General features: G+C 36.3%; 1 protein-coding gene across 1 annotated transcript in view; it reads right to left on the bottom strand.

Annotated features, from left to right (window-relative positions):
* Positions 1 to 24035, bottom strand: part of slitrk5 (SLIT and NTRK like family member 5) — a 293958-nt gene that overhangs the window by 194255 nt on the left and 75668 nt on the right. Inside the window, exon 2 of the mRNA XM_083522308.1 lies at positions 19725 to 19791. The gene's annotated coding sequence lies outside the window, so the exon portion shown is untranslated. The remainder of the gene's footprint in view (positions 1 to 19724; positions 19792 to 24035) is intronic.

Genomic DNA, 24035 nt, shown 5'->3' with positions numbered 1-24035 from the left:
TTGACGTGCGGAACAAAGTTACAATCCGAGTTCCCTCAGGAATGTATTAAGTGGCGGACTGCAAGTTTGTTTAGTCTCCGCCTCGCACTTTGAGCGCATTCGTTTATTGTTATTAAACTTAAATATATGTACAACAATGCCAGGTGTATAAAGAAGAAACAAAAGTTTGTCACTCTGGAAATACGATTTGTAGTGCGCTGTTTTGCGCATGTGGAAAATCGCAGCCGCTTCTGTTTTTCTTTCCTCACGACAATTTAGCGATATGGATTCTTTATCTTTTTCTTCAAGAACTTCTTTTAAAAGGAGAAAATCCGGACACTTCCGCATATCGAAGGAGCGAATGAATGAAGGATGGAAGGTATGAAGACATTTATTAAAGTGTGCTGAACTAAGCAGTTAAGTAGATCAAATTAGTTTTTCCATTAGTTTTCTTTTTCATTTATTTTTTGCCTATGTAATCGGGTACTCAATTTCATCAATATAATAAAAAAGTGTATTGCATTTACTTAATTTATTTAATTTTATTTGTATATTTTTTATTTGTATACAATATTATAAAATATTATTTTATATATTTAATTGAGCAGGCATTTTAATTTTAAACTGTTGTTTACAAATTTAAATAATAATAAACTGTGTTAATAAAAAAAAACACGATGAACAGTTTTATGTTTTGGGTTTCTTCCCCCTAAACCGTCTGTCAGCTTCTGCCCCCTCTGCAATTCCCTAACTGGCCACTAGACCTACTATGGTTGCAGCAGACTTGCTTCAGTGCTTGTTATACCCGGGGTTAAAGGAATCTCAGAGAACCAGGGGCAGCTTAGGCGGTCTAAACTCATCTTTTTAGTTCCTGATTTTGGTGCACAAAGTCTACATTGTTTTTTTATTAAAATACACATCTGCCCCTGGAACTGCCTCCTCTGCATATCCCTTGACTCCTATTTTACCCTTGAACCCTTTTTTATACGAGTTCAATTGCTGAAGACAGCAGCAGGAATTTTCCCTCATTTTGGACAAATCCTTCCATCCTCCATGAGCTGTTCTCAGGGGCTACTTTAGAAATTGAAAACCATCCAGAATGTGAGGAAATTCTCCTGTCGAGAAGCACTTTCTAAAATCTTAACCCCTATTCAGCGCTTGTATTCCTCCCTGGACCCTGTCTTGTCCTGGATTTCAACCTTCAGCCATTTTAAGCAGAAACACTGCACAATATTTTTTTTATCGTTTATGAAAAAAAAATTAATAATTCACTGCAAAAAAATACAATAAAAATCAGATATTTGATCAGTGTTTTACAAATTAGCAGATAGTAGAGAACCTTCTACAAAGAAAGAAAAGGAAGATGTTGTCCTGAGGGGCCCCCCGATATGTGACGGAAGGTTCTCTAAATCCACTCTTTAAACGGAAAACCTTTAAGCAGAGACGATACGGGCCACGAGGCTGCTTCGTCTCCGAAAACATAAACAGCTGTCAGAAGAGTTTGGAGAATGACTGAGCAACACGGCGATAAAGCAGGAAGACGCTCGGCCCTGAGGACACGGCCGGTGACTAGCGGCGTAAACGTTTGTTCTTAGGCTTCGGGGCCTTTATAAGCCTTACAGCGAGATGCAGGAAGTGACACGACAACATGCCTCGCTGGCTTTTTTTTTTCCTTTAAGAAGTCCTCGAGATTATTGGACTCAAAATGTTGTGGTAACACTGCAGAGCTGTCGTGGCAAATATGGCCTTCTGAACGTCTCAAATCCTCGAACTGTAAAGCGAGTACAGATAGTCATCGTTTGATCAACGTTGTTGCCGGGCAACGGGGCATGAGATTTCTCTGGCTAACTGCTGAAGCTAGCAAATCGCATTTAAAGCCAACCAGGAACATCAACAATGATTGTAGGTGTGTCGGTAAAGCTGCTATGGAAAGGCACCATGTGACAGAAATGACACTGTGATTACAGTTCAGGTTCAGGCTGCACTGCTGTTGGAGAAACGTTTCCGGTGCAGTTGAGTGGATTCTTGCTGTAAACACAATGAACACAGCAATAAGCTCCAGTACAACCACCAGCTGAGCTAACAGATGTGAACCTGAGAAGAAAGATGGTGGTGAAGTGGCCCAGTGGAGATGTAATGGGTGTGTGTGTGTGTGTGTGTGTGTGTATACGCACAGGATCCCAATAATTAAGCTAAATCCTGGGCATCACAAACACCACCAAAAACAGATCTATCTATCTATCTGTCTGTCTGTCTGTCTGTCTGTCTGTCTGTCTGTCTGCACTTTCCCTTTGTACTATTACAATTCCTAATTTCTTTCTTTTTTCATGTTCTTATTGTTCACGATATATATATATATATTTTACTTCCTTCCTTCCTTCCTTCCTTCCTTCCTTCCTTCCTTCCTTCCTTCCTTTCTTTCCATCTCTTCTCACGCTGTTCAGATTCATGCTTTTTCTTCACACTATTTCCATTCATTTCGTCTCTCGCACCAGTTATTTTTCGTTTCTTTCTTTCATCATTCTAAATATTTTATTTTCTCTTTTTTTCTCTCTCCATTTTTCAAACTTCCCCGATCATACCATTCCTTTTTGTCTGGTTCTTCTTTACTTGCTTGCTCTCTTTTTTTATTTTTATTTCCTGATTGTTCAGACTTTATTTTCTCTCTCGTTTTCTTTCTCACTGTTACTTAAACTAGTCTTTCATGTTTTTTTGTTTTTTTTACCATGACCTTCTTTCTTCTCATTATTTTCTGTCATGCTATTTTATGCAAATTTCTATACATAATTTCCGTTTGTACAGTCTCTCACACGTTATTTATTCATCTTTTCATTGTTCAAATTCTATTCTTTCTTTCTCTTCCTTTTTTTCCATATCTCTTTTCTTCTCACTGTTTTCTTTCTTTCATGCTTTTTCTCGGGACTATTTCTATTTGTATGGTCTCACTAGTTATTCATTCTTTCTTTCTTTCTTTCTTTCTTTCTTTCTTTCTTTCTTTCTTTCTTTCTTTCTTTCTTTCTTTCTTTCTTTCTTTCTTTCTACTCTTCCTTCAATTCTGTCCCTCATTTCAGAAGACAGCATGAGCTTTCTGTATTTTAGAGAAATCCTGCTGATTTAGTAATTTTTGTTCAGGCAGAACAGTATTGCAGAATCACTCTGAGGAATCCAGTGGTGGAACAAACATCAGCATTGTGTCTTTTATCTGCAACATCTGCATCAGGACTGAAGAGATGATGTATGATGTCATCCTCCATCCAGGACTCGGAGATCTGTAATCAGCACTTGACTAAATATCCCACATGTTCAGGTTTAAACTAGCCTGCTAAGCCTGGAAAAGCGCGCGGTGCTAATTCGAAAACACTTGAGCGCGTAAGGCGTGCGTTCTGAAATCCGCCGAGTGAATTTCCCAGCGTTTTTCCGCTTGCCGAGCACGTCTTCCGGAGATAATAATTCCTGCTCTGTAAACGCCGAGCAGGCCGCCTGGGAACGAGATTAACCTTCATCAAGTCTTTATGAAGTGCCGCCGAGTCGCTTCAGTCAATTCGCTCCGCCGTCATGGCCAATACTCGCGTGCGTTACATCATCGAGGGACAGGAACGCATAAAAACTCTCGCTCAACAATCCGTCACGTCACGTCACGTCACCTGCCTGATATCAACCTGATAACTGAGACAAATCGAGCAGCAAAAACAGCCTAGAAAATATCTCCTGTTCCTCTATAAATCATGCAGAGAGAGAAAGAGGGACAGAGGGAGATTAAAAAGAGTGAGACATAAAGAAAGGAAATGAGTAGAGACAGATATGGAGAGAGAGACAAACAAGCAGGAAGAGAAAAGGAGAAAAAAGTAGGATAAAGAGGTTTCTGTGTCCTGAGCATCAGAAACACTCACAAAAACCAAAGCATATGTTTTTCTTTTTCCTTCTTCTTTTCTTTTTCTTCCTTTATTTTTCCTTTAATCTGTGTTTCATATTCCCATTGTTTATTCTATATATTATATTCATTCAGCATGTTTTTCTTTCTTTTTTTCTTTCTTTCTTTCTTTCTTTCTTTCTTTCTTTCTTTCTTTCTTTCTTTCTTTCTTCCTTTCTTTCTCCATTTATCTGTTTTTAATATTCCCATTGTTTGTTCTATATGTTATTGTATTCATTCAGCATTTTTTTCTTTCTTTCTTTCTTTCTTTCTTTCTTTCTTTCTTTCTTTCTTTCTTTCTTTCTTTCTTTCTTTCTTTCTTTCTTTCTGTATTTTTTTATAAATCCGGCTCAGAGACTGATTTTTTTGTACATTTGTTCAGGCAGAACTGGACGATTTGCATCAATGTTATTCTTTCTTTCACATATTATGATTTCTTTAAATTTTTTACTCATCTACTTACTCACCTACTCTAGTTACAAAATTTTTTCTCTCACATATTTTACTTTACTTCTACTTTTCTTTTTCTTTCTTTCTTTCTTTCTTTCTTTCTTTCTTTCTTTCTTTCTTTCTTTCTTTCTTTCTTTCTTTCTTATTTGACTGTTTTTTTTTTCACATTTTCTTTCTTTTTTACTTTTTTTTTTATATATTTTACTTACTACTATTTTTCAATTTATTTCCAACATTTTCCTTTGCTTTTTTAAAATATATTTTCTCTCTCATTTTTCCTCTTCTCTTTCATACACAAATCATTAACACTATATTGGTTTACTGCTCTTGTGAGCTTCAGAGACTTTACTGTATCGGTATCGTACTGTGTAGTGGAAATGATTTCTTTATATAATATATTAGTTGTTAATTAATATTTGAGATTCAGGTCATTAATCTTTAATTAATAAAGAAGCTGCTTAATGAAATCCTCTCAGTAGCACCGACTTCAGTGGCACGAATTATGACAACAGTTCAGCATGCTCTTCGTTCATTACGAGATCATCCAAACCACAACGAGGTCTCTCTCTTTCTTTCTTTCTTTCTTTCTTTCTTTCTTTCTTTCTTTCTTTCTTTCTTTCTTTCTTTCTTTCTTTCTTTCTTTTTTTCTTTCTTTCTTTCCATTCTTTATCCTATATTATTTCCTCATTTCTTTCTTTCTTTTTCTTTCTTTCTTTTTGTTCCAATTGTTTATTCTATATAATTTTCTTTGTTTCTTTGTTTCTTTCTTTGTTTCTTTGTTTGTTTCTTTCTTTCTTTCTTTCTCTTTCTTTCTTGTTCCCATTGTTTATCCTATATAATTTTCTTTGTTTCTTTGTTTCTTTGTTTCTTTGTTTCTTTGTTTCTTTCTTTCTTTCTTTCTTTCTTTCTTTCTTTCTTTCTTTCTTTCTTCCTATATAATTTCCTCATTTATTTACCTCTTTCTTTCTTTCTTTCTTTCTTTCTTTCTTTCTTTCTTTCTTTCTTTCTTTCTTTCTTTCTTTCTTTCTTGTTCCTATTGTTTATCTTATATAATTTTATCATTTATTTGTCATTATCTTTTTCACATATTTTACTTTCAACTTTTTTTTTCTCATCTACATCTAATTATTAAATTATTTCTTTTTCTCTTTTTCATTCTTTCATACTTTCTCACATAGTTAACTTTATTTAATCTTAGTTATTTCTTATGTATTTCTTTCTCATATTTAATTTTTCAATTTAATCGTTTTCTTAAATGTTTTACTTTTTTCTTTCTTACTTTCTTATATATTTAATTTTCTTACTTTCTTTTTTCTTTCTTTCTCTTCTTCGTTCTTTCGTTCTCTCACATATTTTAATTTATTTATTTGTAAAAATTTTTTTTATATATTTCACTTTCTCACAAAATTTTTGTATTTAATAGTAGTTTTTAAAATGATTTGCTTTTTTCTTTCTTACTTTCTTATATATTTAATTTTCTTTCTTTCTTTGTCCTTTCTAATAACATGAGTTGAGCAATTAAATCATATATATATACATATGATTTAATTGCTCAACTCATGTTATATATATATGGGTAGTTGTTTGGTCTGTACTGTATATATATATACAGACTTACAGACTGTACTGTATATATATATATATATATATATATATATATATATATATATATATATATATATATATATATATATATATATATATATATATATATATATATACAGTACAGACCAAGTAAGTTTGTTTGTTTGTAAGTAAGTTTGGACACACCTTCTCATTCAAAGAGTTTTCTTTATTTTCATGACTATGAAAATTGTAGATTCACACTGAAGGCATCAAAACTATGAATTAACACATGTGGAATTATATATGAAATTATAAACATAACAAAAAAGTGTGAAACAACTGAAAAATGTCATATTGTAGGTTCTTCAAAGTAGCACCTTTTGCATTGATTACTGCTTTGCACACTCTTGGCATTCTCTTGATGAGCTTCAAGAGGTAGTCACCTGAAATGGTCTTCCAACAGTCTTGAAGGAGTTCCCCGAGAGATGCTGGTTGGCCCTTTTGCCTTCACTCTGCGGTCCAGCTCACCCCTAAACCATCTCGATTGGGTTCAGGTCCGGTGACTGTGGAGGTCAGGTCATCTGGCGCAGCACCCCATCACTCTCCTTCTTGGTCAAATAGCCCTTGATGCCTTCAGTGTGACTCTACAATTTTCATAGTCATGAAAATTAAGAAAACTCTTTGAATGAGAAGGTGTGTCCAAACTTTTGGTCTGTACTGTATATATATATATATATAATATATAATATATGATAACAAAAAAAGTGAAGATGTTCCACTAGATTATGGAGTGAGCTTGTGGAGATTTGTGCTCATTCAGCTACAAGGGCATTAGTAAAGCAGTCAGCGTTCACATTCACTCCATAGGTTTTTGAAAAGCTTGAGAGCTCTATAGCAGGAGATCTTCCACTGCAACACATGCACAGCATATTTTCGAGAAGCTGGCTTTGTGCACAATCGTGTGCTTTCGTGTTTATCCTACCAGAGTGAGAAAGAATCATCGTAATGCACATCTAATGCAATTCTACAATAAATATCAGAATGAGCAAAGAGAGTTCAGAAGGACGGATCAGAGACAATGAGGAAAGATTGGAGGGGAGAGGGTTTAAAAAGGATCGAGACAAATAGGTTAAAAAAAAGCGATATGAAGCATTGACTGTGAAGAGAGTGATTAAAAAAAAGGAAAGAAAAGTGAAAGGGAGGGGGAAAAGAGTGAAAAAGAGCAGACAGAGGAGATAAGATGGCTCTTTCTAAGGAAAGGAAATGTCATTTTAATCACAACACAGGGAATTTCCATTTCTAGGCCGAGGTCATGAGGATGCAATGGTTCACTGCACCATTTGTAACATGTAAGGTGAAATCTGGGTACCTTGGGTTTCGGAAATAGAGAGAGAAAGAGGTGGACAGAGATAGACAGAAAAAAGAAAAAGTCAAACAAAGGCAAAGAAAGACGAAAAGACAAATATGAAGAGATTGAGAGACCTAGCATGCTCACCTACCCTGTACCCTACACTATATTCTATTAGATTACACTCCATTTTATTGTATTTTTTACTCCTAACAGGCTGCTGTTATTGTGAAACTGATCTTATCGTCTCACCGTATAACTGTAGTAGCATCAGGCATCCGTCTCGCCGTTCACATCAACAGCAAACCCGTGTGCGGTCTGCATCCTACCACACGAGATCCATCGGTTTTAATGAGGACGTCTTTCCCACCGTGAAAGCAAAGATCATCCCGATCCAGACGCACAACTACGGGGAAACGCAAGGTGGGGATCTGAATAAAATTATTTAGTTCCCTCAAGCCGAGATTTCGGAATGAGCTGGAAATGTTGTCAAGAAGAAATATCACAGTACAATCAACAAAGGATGGAAGTAAAAAGGGAGCATTTACATACTGCTCAAGGACACTGCGGATGTCCCCGAGACATTCATACCTCCAGACTCAAAACTGAAATAAACTGAATTTAACATTGAAATGAAAACTTGATTAAAATACTCCATGACTTTAAAAACATGTAGGATACACCATTATTTGAAATCCTCCCACTCTGGGTAAAGCATTACATATGCACAGCCTCATTAACAATCTCCAACCAGGCAAAACGACAGCAGTGAGAGAAAAAACAAAAACACAAGAGCTAAATTGGTTTGCCGAAGAGTTCAAGAACACGAGACAAAAATCTCAAAGCACAAACATGCAACACACACTGCAGCTCTCAACTTCCTTTAAGACACACACAACTTTTACAAAACACGAAAACAGCAAATATGATTGAAGGAGCAATAAGTGACAATCAGTTCAATCTCTGAATCATACAGCAACACAATTCTCCAACCTGATACAAATACCAAACGCCACACACTCAACAAAACATCAATTCAAACACAACTACACACCCAAACATAAACACCCACTCAAACACAACTACACATCCAAACAAACACCCACTCGAATGCAACTACACATCCAAACAACTACCCACCCTAACAAACAGCCATGCAAAAGAATTACCCACCCAAACAATAACACCCACCTAAACACAACTACACACCCAAACACAAATACACACTCAAACACAAATACACATCCAAACAAACACAACTACACATCCAAACAAACACCCAACCAAACAAAAACACCCACTCAAACAACTACCCACCCAAACACAACTACACACCCAAACACAACTACACATCCAAACAAACAACTACCCACCCTAACAAACAGTCATGCAAAAGAATTACCCACCCAAACAAAAATACCCACTCAAAAACAACTACCCACCCAAACAAACACACAGCCAAATATATCTACCCACCCAAACACAAATACACACCCAAAAACACACTCACTCAAACAACTACCCACCCAAATATCCTCCCAAACAACCACTCATGCAAACACAACTACCCACTCAAGCACCCACTCAAACACAAATACACATCCAAACACAACGACACATCCAAACAAACACCCAACCAAACACTAATGCAAAAAAAGACCCACCCAAACAAAAACACCCACTCAAACACAACTACCCACCCAAACACACTGCCAAAGATATCTAGCCATTCAAACATGAACACCAACCCAAACAGACATTCATGCAAACACCTCTCCAACATAATTCAACCACCTGCCCGAAACCCACTGAAATACAAAAAAAATCTACCAAAACACAAACGCCCACCCAAATAAAACTACAAACCCAAACAGAACCACCCACCAAAACACACCCAGCCACGCAACCGAACACAATCACACACCCAAACACAAACACTGACCCATATACAACTACCTTTGCCTTTTAGCTAGTTTGCTGAATATAAACAATAGGAACATGCATGTACCTCAAAAATGAATTAGGACTAAGTGTTTCTAAACTTTTGACAGGAGCTGTACTTAAACCTACACACCCAAACATAAACAGCTATCTAAATACACACACACACACACACACACACACACACACACACACACACTCAGCTAGACAAACACTTTTACAACGCAAGAAAGAACAAATACGTTTGAAGGCATAAAAGATTGAAAACTGCATCTGTAAAAAACCAAGGCAAAAAACCAAGGCTTTTTTAAAGTAAAAATTATACATAATCATACACACCTGGAAACATCAGCAATGAAAAGATTTGATTGCAATAATGACAAATTCAACAAACTTGAACTAAATTACACATTTCACTTGCAGTCAAGTTTTCGGAATCGGTCGGGGTACCTAGAATTCTCGCCTTTATACGCAAATATATATATATATATATATATATATATATATATATATATATATATATATATATATATATATATATATATATATACAGTGGGTACGGAAAGTATTCAGACCCCCTAAAATTTTTCACTCTTTTTTATTTTGCAGCCATTTGCTAAAATCATTTAAGTTCATTTCTTTTCCTCATTAATGTACACATAGCACCCTATATTGACAGAAAAACACAGAATTGTTGACATTGTTGCAGATTTATTAAAAAAGAAAAACTGAAATATCACATGGTCCTAAGTATTCAGACCCTTTGCTCAGTATTTAGTAGAAGCCCCCTTTTGATCTAATACAGCCAGGAGTCTTTTTGGGAAAGATGCAACAAGTCTTTCACACCTGGATTCAGGGATCCTCTGCCATTCCTCCTTGCAGGTCCTCTCCAGTTCTGTCAGGTTGGACGGTAAACGTTGGTGGGCAGCTATTTTTAGGTCTCTCCAGAGATGCTCAATTGGGTTTAAGTCAGGGCTCTGGCTGGGCCATTCAAGAACAGTCACGGAGTTGTTGTGAAGCCACTCCATCGTTATTTTAGCTGTGTGCTTAGGGTCATTGTCTTGTTGGAAGGTAAACCTTCAGCCCAGTCTGAGGTCCAAAGCACTCTGGAGAAGGTTTTCATCCAGGATATCCCTGTGCTTGGCCGCATTCATCTTTCCCTTGATTGCAACCAGTCGTCCTGTCCCTGCAGCTGAAAAACACCCCCACAGCATGATGCTGCCACCACCATGCTTCATTGTTGAGACTGTACTGGACAGGTGATGAGCAGTGCCTGGTTTTCTCCACACATACCGCTTAGAATTAAGGCCAAAAAGTTCTATCTTGGTCTCATCAGACCAGAGAATCTTATTTCTCACCATCTTCGAGAACTCCATGCATGCTTTCATGTGTCTTACACTGAGGAGAGGCTTCCGTCGGGCCACTCTGCCATAAAGCCCCGACTGGTGGAGGGCTGCAGTGATGGTTGACTTTCTACAACTTTCTCCCATCTCCCGACTGCATCTCTGGAGCTCAGCCACAGTGATCTTTGGGTTCTTCTTTACCTCTCTCACCAAGGCTCTTCTCCCCCGATAGCTCAGTTTGGCCGGTCGGCCAGCTCTAGGAATGGTTCTCGTCGTCCCAAACGTCTTCCATTTGAGGATTATGAGGGCCACTGTGCTCTTAGGAACCTTAAGTGCAGCAGAAATCTTTTTGTAACCTTGGCCAGATCTGTGCCTTGCCACAATTCTGTCTCTGAGCTCTTCAGGCAGTTCCTTTGACCTCATGATTCTCATTTGCTCTGACATGCATTGTGATCTGGAAGGTCTTATATAGACAGGTGTGTGGCTTTCCTAATCAAGTCCAATCAGTATAATCAAAAATTTCTGTACTCAAATGAAGGTGTAGAACCATCTCAAGGATGATCAGAAGAAATGGAGAGCACCTGAGTTAAATATATGAGTGTCACAGCAAAGGGTCTGAATACTTAGGACCATGTGATATTTCAGTTTTTCTTTTTTAATAAATCTGCAAAAAGGTCAACAATTCTGTGTTTTTCTGTCAGTATGGGGAGCTGTGTGTACATTCATGAGGAAGAAGAATGAACTTAAATGATTTTAGCAAATGGCTGCAATATAACAAAAAGTGACAAATTTAAGGGGGTCTGAATACTTTCCGTACCCACTGTATATATATATATATATATATATATATATATATATATATATATATATATATATATATATATATATATATATATATATATATATATATATCACAGACTCAATAAGAACATTTTGTTCTACCTAGACAGCACTCCATTGGCAATATCTACACTTTTCACACCCTTATGAAACAAAAAAAAAAGGTTGTTTGAATCAGTGTGGCATGAAGGGCTGCTGTTTAAACGCCTCCAGCCTAGTAAGAGGTAGGAAAGTCTTTGATTTCATTTTAATCATTGTACCAAGTAAATGAGTGTGTTGTAAAAAAAAACTGAACAAAGAAAAAAAAAAAAGCTTTCTGTATTCTGGGAATCCTGCATAGAGAAGGTGATAATTCCTTCCAGAACAAGAACATAGGGTGAAACAGGGACACCATTTTAAGTCAGGGGAACGCCCATAAACCAGAGCATCGAAACCTCCGCAACACTACGTTGAAGATACTGATCTATGCAGGTGATTTAGTCCCTAATGTTTCCCATCACCGGAGGGTGGAATACAAAAAGAAAATACAACCACTTAACAAATATAAACACCCACCCAAAAACAACCACTAACCCAAATATAAACACCCACCCAAATACAACCACTAACCCAAATAAACACCCACCCAAATACAACCACTAACCCTAATATAAACACCCACCCAAATACAACCACTAACCCAAATACAACACCCATTTAAAAACAACCACTAACACAAATAAACACCCACCCAAATATAACCACTAACCCAAATACTAACACCCACCCAAATACAACCACTAACCTGAATATAAACACCCACCCAAATACAACCACTAACCCAAATATAAACACCCACTAACCCAAATACAACACCCATTTAAAAACAACCACTAACACAAATATAAACACCCACCCAAATACAACCACTAACCCAAATACAACCACTAACCCAAATATAAACACCCACTAACCCAAATACAACACCCACTCAAAAGCAACCACTAACACAAATATAAACACCCAGCCTAATACAACCACTACTCCGAATATAAACACCCACTCAAAAACAACCACTAACCCAAATATAAACACCCACCCTAATACAACCACTAACCAAACTATAAACACCCACTAACCCAAATACAACACCCACTCAAAAACAACCACTAACACAAATAAACACCCACCCAAATACAACCACTAACCCAAATATAAACACCCACCCAAATACAACCACTAACCCAAATATAAACACCCACCCAAATACAACCACTAACCCTGATATGAACACCCACCCAAATACAATCACTAACCCAAATATAAACATCCACCCTAATACAACCACTATCCCGAATATAAACACCCACTCAAAAACTACCACTAACCGAAATATAAACACCCACCCAAATACAACCACTAACCCAAATATAAACACCCACCAAAATACAACCACTAACACTGATAAACACCCACCCAAATAAAACACCCACCCGTAAACAACCACTAACCCAAAAATAAACACCCACCCAAATACAACCATCACCACAAATATAAACACCCACCCAAACACAACCACTAACCCTGATATAAACATTCACCCAAATACAACCACTAACCCAAACACCCAAATACAAACATATTGCCAGCATTATACATGTATGTTTACAGTGTACATTGTGTAAATTGTTCACAGGGTGTATTAGATCCTTTTAAGCGTAGTGTTGCTACACCGTTTCTCATAATCAGCTCAGCTTGTTTCTCCAGTATCTTTCCTGTGTGTAATAAATGCTATAAGTGGAGTAGGAGCAGTATTATGCAAGATTTTATAAACAAGACACAAATGGCGCTATTTAATCCAGTTTAGAAACCAGAAAACCTACACTGCAGAGTTTGATGTACAGTAATTCAGGTGATTTTAATGTTGTGCTCACAGGATGTAATGAGTGTGTGGATTCCTGCGTACGCTGCGTCGGGCTGCTCTCAGTGAAGGAGTGCATCACCAAGGTGCCGGAGCTCAGGGTCACGTGACCTGATTGATAGACAGATCACCTGTGGTGTGAGACAGATGGACAGAGAGGCAGAGAGAGGAAGAGTGAGTGCGGAAAAGAGGAAACAGCTGGTACTCCTCTAATGTCTAATTGTGTTATCTTATTTTTAGTTATTTTTCTCTCTTCATCCTTCCTGTTACAGTGTCTTCCTTCCTTTTTTCTTTCTTTCTTTCTTTCTTTCTTTCTTTCTTTCTTTCTTTCTTTCTTTCTTTCTATTTGATTGATTTATTGTATCTTTGGCTTTCTCTGTTTTTATGCATTGTGCCTTTTTTTTATTCTTTCCATTCAGTCTCCTTTTCAAAGAATTTTCTTCTTCTATCTTCTTTTCCTCTCTTTATTTTTGCCTTCCCTTTTGTTAAATTCTTTTATTCTTTTATTATTTTTTTTACTCTGAATTTGGTCTCTTTCTTTCTTTTTTGTCTGTTTCTTTCATATTCCCATTCTATCGATTATTTTTATTATTTCATTTTATCTTCCTTCCTTCCTTCCTTCCTTCCTTCCTTCCTTCCTTCCTTCCTTCCTTCCATCCTTCCTTCTATCTTCCTTCCTTCCTTCCTGTCATGATTTTGCCTTCTCCCTCTCGGTTCTTCTCTTCCTTTTTTCTAGCTGTCTTTCCCCCCATTTTGCTTCTTTTTCATAAGTTCTTTAGATTTTTCTTTCTGCTTCTCGTTTCTCTTGGTGGTGTTGATGTTAATTCTTAGCGAGAGCTTGTTTATTGACAGTCGTCATGCTGGTGATTAAATTTTTTCTGAGTAAACTATTGAGTGTCGATAAAATAAAAAGCCAGCAATAAGTGCCCTAAAGGAACCCCCCCCCCCCCAACTTTTTGAAACACTAAACTATTGTATCTTGTAGCTTTTTGTTGTGGTGATACAGCGATCCGGCCCCTGGCACAGAGCCAGGTTTTAAAACATAATGGTTTCACTGGCATTTACTCTGTGTGTGTGTGTGTGTATGTGTGTGTGTGTGTGTGTATTTATGGGGGTGTAGGTTTATTAGTGGTGTGTTCAGAATTGTGTGGATGGTTTCCAGATCTCTGCTTACTGTAAACCAGTAATAACTCAGAGATGAAGTTTACCAATGGGAACACACACACACACACACACACACACACACACACACACACACACACACACGCGAAACTAAGAGCTGTAATATTCTGCATGTAATTTGGTTTTCAGGTGTCTTATATTTCTGTATCTGCAGCACTACTCTGTGTCCTCTATGTAAAATTCCACTTCCTGATTTAAAGCGGTTACTACAGAAGTGTTTGGGACATCATGAGTGGACCTGGCAACCCATACAAACGAGTGTCTGATTAAGAAAAGAAAAGAGGGACACGAGTTTCACCGCCAACACCTCGTGTACAAATCAATAACTGTGTGAAACTGTTACCTTTTTTTAAATATATTTCTTTCTTTTTTGTATTAACAAATGTTTTTCTTATTTCTTATTTGCTTTTTCTTTCTTTCTTTCTTTCTTTCTTTCTTTCTTTCTTTCTTTCTTTCTTTCTTTCTTTCTTAATTCTTTTCTTTTTATTCACAAATGTTTTTCTCAGAAAATATAAAGAAGCAAATAAACATGCAAACATGATGATGGGAAAAGAAATTCATGAATAAATGCAAGTAGTTCAAAGAAGACAAAGAGCGAACGAATGAATGAAAGTCGAATAATAAACAAGGGATGTGGGGAGCAAATAAAAAAAAGAAAACTAATAAACAAAAGTTTAAGAAAGAAAGAAAGAAAGAAAGAAAGAAAGAAAGAAAGAAAGAAAGAAAGAAAGAAAGAAAGAAAGGAATTAAATGTAAGGTATAAGGATGCACACACTGTATTTGTGCTTGTGGTTCAGAGAGCAGAAATAACACAATGAACTTCACTCTATAGTCGAAGGTGGACATGATTGTATTATATCACAGGAACGTCCCAATGATTCATTTCTGTGTCTCCGTACTGCTTGTCCTCATCGGTCCCCAGATCCCTGTCTGGAACACTAATGCGAGGTGATCTGGAAGAAGGAAACTGCTAAAGGAGCCTGAAGCCCGTTCTGAGACGAGTGCTGACTCAGATTTAGCGGATTCACAAACACTTTATAAACCCCCAACCATCACCGCCAGCACCAACATCAGGGGGCGTGGCTTACAGCCTGGGGTGGAGCCTGTGCACTAAAGAGACAGACAGACAGACAGACAGACAGACAGACAGACAGACAGACAGACAGACAGATAGGAAAATAAAAGGCATTAGAAAACTAAAAAATAGGTGGATGGATGGATGGATGCATTAGAAAATAGGTAGACAGAGATAGATAGATAGACAGATGGATGGATGTATTAGGAAAGTAGAAAATAAGTGGATAGATGGACGGATGGATTAGAAAATAGACAGACACACAGATCGATAGATAAGCGGATGGATGGATGCATTAGTAGATAGATAGATAGATAGATAGATAGATAGATAGATAGATAGATAGATAGATAGATAGATAGATAGATAGATAGATAGATAGATAGATAGATAGATAGATAGATAGATTAAATGCATCAGAAAAGTAAAAAATAAGCGGATGGATAGATGGATGGAAGGATGGATGGATGGATGGATGGATGATGGGAAAATAGATAAGCAGATTGGATTGTTGAACAAAAGTCCTGCAACATGCTGTAATGTTTCTGTAATGATGATGATGATGATGTTCGGTCACTTTGGTATTTCCTGCCGTCACACTGCTCCATTCATGATCGTGAGCTTTGAAGTGTGTGGAGTTTATCACATCGCCACTGCAAGCCGTGCGCATGCCCTTTAATTCCCCATTCAATGAGTCATTGATGCCCGAGGAGCCAAGCGCAGGCTGTGTCCCATTTACAACAACCAGAGAGCGTTCAAGAAAGAAAAGAAGAAAAAAAAAAAAAAAACAGAAGATGACAGCTTTTTTTTTATTTGGGGGTGCATAAAAAAGAGAGCAGGATGCGAAAAGAAAGAAAAATAGTGGTAAAGGTTAAAACAGAGAAAGACAGGTAAAGAAAGACAGGTAAAGAAAGAAAGAAAGAAAGAAAGAAAGAAAGAAAGAAAGAAAGAAAGAAAGAAAGAAAGAAAGAATAAATGAATAAATTAAGGGCAAAAATCAAAAAAGAGAAAAAGAAAGGGAGAATGAGGGCAAGAAAGATAGATGGAGGAAGGAAAAATCCATGCTAGCATCAGCACTAGCTAAGCTAATCTTTTTAAATGGAACTGGAAACATGACAGTGCTGAGTGTGTGAGGATTACCCTGATCTGACTGTCAGCATGCTGTGTGTGTGTGTGTGTGTGTGTGTGTGTGTGTGTGTGTGTGTGTGTGTGTGTGTGTGTGTGTGTGTGTGTGTGTGTGTGTGACCTCATTGACACGATGAAAATTGCTTGATAAAGAGTTTCAAGGGCACTTTGCAAAAGACGCCAGAAGACAGCGAGTGTGTCTTTTTTTCTTATCCATAATTCCCTGGATATTACGTTCTCATGAATATGGACTGGCAGTCACTCCTGTCAGATGGCTAACATGAAGGACACCAAAAAAAAAAAAAAAAAAGAAAAAAAAACATATAATGCTTTAGCCAATGTGCTAACAGTTAAGTAAAGGCATATTTTACACCAAAATATTAGCGATACTAGCTACACAATAAGGCTGAATGCTAGCCAAACCAAAAATCTATTCAATTTGAACATACGTTGCTAAGAGTTTTGCAGAAGGTAAATCTCATTTATTTGCTAATGTTGCAAGACAGAGAGTTAAATGAGCTTTAGCTCATTTTGCTAGATTTCCAGCCTCAATGCTGAAAACATGTATATCAAAGCTAATCACATCAGGATGCTAGCATATTTTGTTTAACTTCATTAGAAGTACAAAATCATTTACACGAATAAACATGCCAGAACGGCTGCCGTTTTCTCACTAGAATGTTTTGAGGTAACGACAATCGATGCTAATCTTCTCTGATTTTCTAGAAACTTCTATATGAATATAACTGCTTTTAAGATTCACTGAGAGACAATAAAATGTAAAAATGTGATAATGCTGTTTCTTTTTTTAAATGTTTTTTTCCTGTCTAGCACCATTTAGCATTGCTAGCTTTTCTATCATTTCCTGAAGAAAAGCAGTTAACATTTAAAGACGATGAAAAAGGACGAAGAATTTCATCGCCAGGTGATGTAGTGAAGACAGCTGCTGGTCTGTATTTTAACATTAGCCATTTCTGCTAGCCTGTCAGTATTCTGATGCTATAGTTTTGCTCAAACTTTGTTATAATATTGACAGAAATGGAGAGAGAGATCAAAGAGACAGAGGAAAAAGAAAGAAAGAAAAAAAGAAAGAAAGAAAGAAAGAAAGAAAGAAAGGCACCAGACTATTTTCATTTGTAAATTAGTTCTGCAAAGAGGAAATGTCCAGTGACTTTCTGATCGCCAAGTTAAAAAAGTGTTGTTTGTTTTGGTAGCATAGCTAACATTGATTGAACTAGCTAGCTAGCTGCTAAGGATCAACTTAATGTGTTTTAAATAAATATACAGTATGTAAAAATATAAACAAATCACAAACCTCACTAAGATGGGCTAGAATGTTTGGACATAATAATAAGCTAATAATATCAGGCATCACCCTGCTAAGATAGCTAGCCAGACACAATTTTTTTCAAACCCCGAACAGCACAGTATATTTAAACACGGACCACATAAAGTAATGGCACACACATTAAAAAAAAACCTGACCATATACAGTATATTAACAAGACATAAAAAAAAAAAAAAAAAATCAATAAAAAAAAAAAATAAAATCAATAAAAAAAACTTGACCATATATGGTAATGACACAGTATTTAAAAACTATGACCATATATAGTAACGTCATATAATTTTAGTAGACGTACCTTATATGGTAATAAAACTTTTCGAAACACTTACCGTATATGCTAATGGCAACATTTTAAAAACTTGACCATATATAGTAACGACACAGCATTTTAGAATACTGACAATATGTAAATTAACGAGAATTTCGGAACACTTACCGTATATGGAAATGACAACGTTCAAAAGCCTGACCATATATGGTAATGTCGCAGCATTTCAAACCAATGACCATATATGGTAAAAACTTGTTAAACCCTGACCACATATGGTAACAAACAAAAAACAGGAAGTTAGTATGGCTCATAGCATTAAATCATTAATCGCATTTTAACTTAATTTGAAGTTTACAAATTTGAAGGCGCACTTTAATAAGGTTCCATGGAGATTAAGTGAAAAAAGCTTGGAGTTTGATTTTCTTTTTTTTCTTTCTTCAACCTTTAAATGACAAGCTTTACAGGTTTTAAATGTCACTTGATAAGATTGGAATAAAGCTTCAGCATCAGTGGATGAAATGTCACCTTGATAATCGTGTTAGCGTCATCCTCACCATGGCATGGCGACACGTTGCTAGAGAAAGCTTATCTATAAGGATCACTGATATGAATAAAAAGAAATAAGAAACAAAATTAAATAATAAAAAAAAATATATATATATATATATATATATATATATATATATATATATATATATATATATATATTCATTCATTCATTCATTCATTCATTCACCTTCTCCCGCTTATCCGTAATTCGGGTCGCGGGGGCAGCAGTCTAAGCAGGCCCCCGCCTTCGACTGCTGCCCAATCCTCACAGCACCGTCCCTTACGGTCCCTCTTGCAGGTGGTGAGCCCATGGGAAGGCGGCCCCACGTCACTCCGACGTCACGGACCTTGATATTTCCCTCGTAAGGGACCCCCTGAGCATAGAGGGTTAAGGGCCTTGCTCAAGGGCCCAAGAGTGGCAGCTTGGCGATACCGGGTCTTGAACCCCAGACCTTCCGATCGGCAACCCAGCGCCTTAACCGCTGGAGCCACCACTCCCCCAGAATATAAAATATATATATAATATAATATAATCGTATGATAATTCAATGCTAAATAGAAAAATGTATCTATATTCTAACACTGCTGATGTCAGAATATCCTGCTAGCATTCGTTCAGTCACTATAGCAGCATAAACACAAACATATTATGAAATAATGTCGATTTGATCAGCATTAGCACTTGCTAGCCCTGTGTTTCATACCGGAGGCTAATGCTAGTACTGATCAACCCCCTTGTTAAAGTATTTATTGAACTTAGCTTCCAATTGAAGCTTAAATGCACTTTTTACAAAAAATGTTTATTTGGTTTGCAAGCAAACACGTTTCTTTCTTCTAAATGAAAACAATCAGCAATTTATTTTTACATGATAACGGAGTATTTTTTACCTCAGAGACTGTTGAAATGGCGGGAAATCAGCGGCCATTTTGATTGAAGGAAGTTTACTTCGCAAAAGCGTTTCACCTGTGAAATAGCGCAAAAACATTTTAGTCAGACAGTTGAACTGAATAAGAATTACTCCATTACTTAGTTGTTTATAAAATAAAATTAGGTGAAATTAAATAAAATGACTTAATTAGCACAATTAGAGCTAGCACTAGCTAGCACATGTTCACATAAAGCCAAACACGATATCTACTTTGCCCTATTGACAGTATTAGATATAAAAGTTGTTAAAATAATTTGTGTGATTGATTAAAGGAAACCGCATTTGCAGTCGTTTGACAATTAATCAAATCGTGATTAGCTTTATAAAAAAAGTCATTTCGAATAAAAAAAAAACGTTTCTCACTGAAAGAGATGCTCGTTTAAGGGAATCTGAAGGACTTGTGTATGTGTGTGTGGTCTCCAAACAAGCAATGGTTTCCAGCATTACATAAAATCTGATGTAATCATTCTTTCAGACCATTTTCCCGCCATAAAGTGCCAACATGGGAGTCCAACCCCCGCAAAATGCCTCTTCACGCTGCAAAAATAATGAAGTATCTGACGACGGGAGACTTGCTGCCCGTGTGCTTCCAAAAATAATATCTGATTTTGCTAAATCGCACGTCAACAGAAAGTGATTCGGATTTTTATCAAGACAGAGCAGACGAGAAAACACACTTAAGATTCTAGAAATAAGTCCAGTAAAAAAAAAAAAAAAACAAACAAACAAAAAAAAAAAAACTGCAGAGAAATCAAATATCAAAGGTTTAAACATATTTTCTTTCTTCACGAGCAAGTTAGCTAGCATACTAGCTAGATAACAGACAGAAATTCTGAGGAAAGACTCAGACACTTATGACTATTCTAATTTTCATTTATGGTCTTCAAGACACATCCACTCACAACCGGGCTTGTTTCATTATAGCATTCGTATCTTCTTTTTTTTTTTATTTAAAGGAAACGGCACTTATATCTGTTCACGTTTCTTTTCTTCAAGACAAGTCGGCTTACAGCCACTATGACTTCCATATATGGTTTTTGAGACATGCCCCTTTACACCACTCGCATTTGAATGACCTTCAAAAAATAATATATATAATAAATAATAATATAATGGCCTTCATGACACACCCTCAGAGTTGCTTCCATCAAACTATATGTTATAATAACAACCGTTAATAATGCAGTAATTATGTTCCTTATACCCACTCTTTTTTACTTTGACACGCCCACTAATACCATGATTACCTTCATTCGTGATATGCCCACTTATACCCACCCTTCACATTTTCTTCAAGACACGCCCACTAATAGTGCCGTAATGATTTAAGATACACCCAGTTTCAACCACTCGTTTTACTTTTTTTTTATTCATTTTTTTAAGACACGCCCACTGATAGCGGTATAATTACCTTCCTTGAAAAAGATCAAGACCAACTCATAACATCTCCCTTTAATTCTCTTTTTCACTTTAAGACACGCCCACTAATACTCTAATTACCTGCAAGTTGCACTCACCACAATTTTTTTCTATGTTAAGACACGCCCACTAATCACGCTCTACCATTCTACAAAATATGTCTTTAACAACTTTTTGAAAATTTTGGACACGCCCACTAATAGTACTGTAGACATGCCCACATATAACCACTCTTTTTTTTCCCCATATTCTTTAAGCCACTAATAATGCCATTTAGTATATTTCTTCAAAATACGTTTACTTATAACCACTCGTTTTTATAACATGTTCACGCAGAACTTTTATTTATATGCGATTTATATCAGAGGTTCAAACACAGTTTAATGTTTATGGTACTCAAATAGCAGGCTGGAAATAATTCAAATGCCATGTGAAGAAAAAAAGACCAAGTTTCCCGATATTTAGATTTTGTTTTGCAGCGAGGTGTCACTTGCAGAGCGATTTTTTCTTTCCTGCAGCTTTTGTGCGAAATTGTCTTTGAAGTCACGTCGTGTCCACGGGGAAGCTGCGGTGTCAGCGACTTTCGTCTCAAAGTCCCTGGCAGATGGTGCAAAGCTCTTCATAAGGACTTCATCTCGATGTCTGCAGGATGAAATTTGTGAAACGCCATCACAACCGAGGACACGCTCTGCGTACGCCTGTTTTTTTTGGCTCGCTTTTCTCCACGCTAATGTCCGCCGTAGCGTCTTTTCGACCATCTGTCGGAGTAGAACGTGTGGGGTTCGGTGCGAATTTCGTACGCGCTAAGATTTTGGATGTTTACACTCGTTCTGAGAGGAATTTTGTTCTGGATGCGGTTGGATTTTCTTCTACTTTCACAATGGTGTTAAAAATTGATGGGGCCAGGTTTTAATACAATGTTACGTTAGAAAACGAGGAAAACTAGCCAGATAGAGTTACTAATTATTCATATACAATACCATCCTTTCAACAAAAATCCTGTCAGAAATGACACTAGCTTACTGGCTAACAAAATGGAAACACACACACACACACACACAAATATATATATAGTTGGATTAGTGAACTCACAAAAGCGAGAAAATCGACTTCTTTTTTTTATATTTGCTCTTAATGCACTTTTTTTTCGTTCAGCGTACGCCGCAAAACCTATTCATGACTCCTCAAGGTTGAACGATGACCGTGCGTGATGGTGCGAGGAAAGCGGGTGACCCCCGAGTACACACAAAAACACACAAACACTCCAGAATATATGATGCAGAATTCAGGGTCACTGTTTAAACCAGTGATGCATCGAATTCCGAATAAATAAAATGCTTTTAATGCTTTTTTATTTATTTATTTAACTTTTGTCGTATGAATCAAGGTTTCTGAAGACTTGCTGTTTGATTGTCTGTGGCTTCTCATGATTATATAGATATATACAGTATTTATTTTTTTGCTGTTATTATGAGCTACACTCTTCTGGGAAGATGTTCAACTAGATTTTAATGTGGAGATTTTGCTCATTTAATCACTAGTTAGTAAAGACCTGGAGTGCAGTTTAACCCAAAGGTGTTCAACAGGGTTTATAGCTCTACAGCAGGCCACCCAAAAACTTCCCCACACATCCAACCCATGTAAAACATATCTCCACATTGTCCTACTGGAACAGGTTTGGGTTTTCTAGTGCAAATGAAGAAAAATTTGTTATAGTACCACATCTTTTTGGGATAATTTTCAGGAAGATTCACATAGGGTCGGGGAAAATCAGATGTCCCAATACTTTTGCTCAAATAATGTAAATAAAAGTAAAAATATAGGGAGATTACATAAAACCGGAAGCACGAAGAAGAAAGATGATTGCGTACAAATGATAAAGGAATGTAGGAATTAAAGGATGTAAATGTAGGAATTAAAGGATAAAGTAGAAAAAAATTAAATGAACAGAATATGAGTGGGGAAAAATAAAATAAAAGAGAAAATATTGGAAGGAAGAAATTGGATTAAAGCAGAGATAAAGCCATTGAGAAAGAAAGAAAGAAAGAAAGAAAGAAAGAAAGAAAGAAAGAAAGAAAGAAAGAAAGAAAGAAAGAAAGAAAGAAAGAAAGAAAGAAAACAACAAATTAAAGAGCAAAAAGAACTAAAAATGAAAGGATCAAAAAAGTAAAAGCAAGACTACAACCGGATAAAAAAAAAAAGAAAAAAAAAGTATATATATATATATATATATATATTTTTTTTACATTTATTAATATGTATTATAAATATTATTATATTATATAATATTTATCATTTTTTATCACCAATTTGAAGACAGTAAGAAAAAACTAACAAAAATAAATAAAGGAATAAAAAAAATTGGAATTTTCCTTATTATTGTTATTATTAGTAGTAGGAGAGGAGTATTTAGTAGTAGTTGCATCATCAAGAATTTATTAATTTTTTTTTTTTTTTTTTTTTTTTTTTTTTTTTTTACAAATTATCTCTCGTGGCTCCTTTAACAATAATCCAATAATGTTTTATGGTTCAGGTTGTGAGTGGAATCTGGGGGCCGTTAGACGCCTTGATGTGTGTAATATTAATCTACTCATTAACACTGTTGTTCTTATGGCTAAGATAATTATGCACATATGTAAATGAGGTGATAAAACGGCCGTCTCCTTTCGGCTTCTCTCGCTGTTGCCGTGGAAACAGATGTGTATAAATTGACTGTGAAGAAGGAGATATTTCCCTTTTGTGTTTTTTTTTCCCCCACCGGAGTCTCTTATCTCTCTGTTGTTTATTTTTAGGCTCCGTTTTTTGTCCTCCCGCATTTTTGTAGCTGATGCAAATGAAGATCAATAAAAAAAATAAAAAA

Source organism: Silurus aristotelis (assembly GCF_946808225.1).
Source record: "Silurus aristotelis genome assembly, chromosome: 20".
NCBI classification, from domain to species: Eukaryota; Metazoa; Chordata; class Actinopteri; order Siluriformes; family Siluridae; genus Silurus; species Silurus aristotelis.
The sequence above is the reverse complement of the archived record's forward strand: the minus strand, read 5'-3'. Positions and strand labels throughout refer to the sequence as shown.